Source organism: Petaurus breviceps, unplaced genomic scaffold (assembly GCF_028583685.1).
Source record: "Petaurus breviceps papuanus isolate PSGF00001 unplaced genomic scaffold, PetGlider_PUasm1.0 685, whole genome shotgun sequence".
Classification (NCBI taxonomy): domain Eukaryota; kingdom Metazoa; phylum Chordata; class Mammalia; order Diprotodontia; family Petauridae; genus Petaurus; species Petaurus breviceps.
Genome location: NW_027186455.1, coordinates 3,695,451 through 3,696,428, shown reverse-complemented (window position 1 = coordinate 3,696,428; position 978 = coordinate 3,695,451).

The window sequence follows — 978 nt, the reverse complement described above, 5'->3', positions numbered from 1 at the left end:
TATATATATATATATATATATATATATATATATATATATATATATATATAAAATATAATTTGATTTACACATAATTTTGTGTGAGTATTCTTATTGGATAAAGTGGGTTCCACCTAAACTATGCCGTTATGAAATAGTATGTGTCCCTATAGTTTGTGCTATGTTAGCACCAAGCAAAGTAGGTTTTCCAGATGTGATTGTTACCACTGGGGATCAACTAACTGGCTTCAGTTGGGGGTGGGGCAGGGAAGCCTTTGTGAAGGTGCTGCACTGAATGGAATTAGTCCATAATAATGGAATAGAATGGAATAGGGGCAGATTTCAGATGGACTCTAATGTCCAATAGCTTTCCAAGCCCACGTTGTCCCAGTAATGCTAGGCTCATGATTAATAAAGTGTGCTACACTGCAGTGGGGTAGAAACTGGGGGTGCTACTATAGAAGGAATAGAGCTGCTGTGGTGCTAAACTCTGCCCTAACTTTGGATTTGTTAGTTTGAGGTCAAGAAGAAGGGAATACAGGTATGAAGAACTGTTTCTTCCTGTCCTCAGCCTAGGACAGTGTTCCCTTTTGGTTAGACAGAGAAAGAGTCTCTCAGGCCTAGACCATGGAATCATAGATCTGGAACTGGAAGGGACCTCAAAAGCCATTTAGGGCACTCCTTTCATTTTGCAAAAATTGAATTCCAAGAAAGTTATATGACTTGTCCAAGATCATATTAGGAGGGAGGAATCAGAAGGGAGATTTGAACCCAGATCCTCTGACTTCAGAACCAGTGCTTTTTCTACTATGCCATGATGCTTCAAATTCTGGCTTAAAGGTGATTAAAGGAAAGCAAGTTCCTTTAAATACTTGAATATACATACATATATACACATAAATGTGTATGTTTGTGCATGTGTGTGTATATATATGGAGAGAGAGAGAGAAAAAGAGAGAGAGAGAGAGAGAGAGAGAGAGAGAGAGAGAGAGAGAGAGA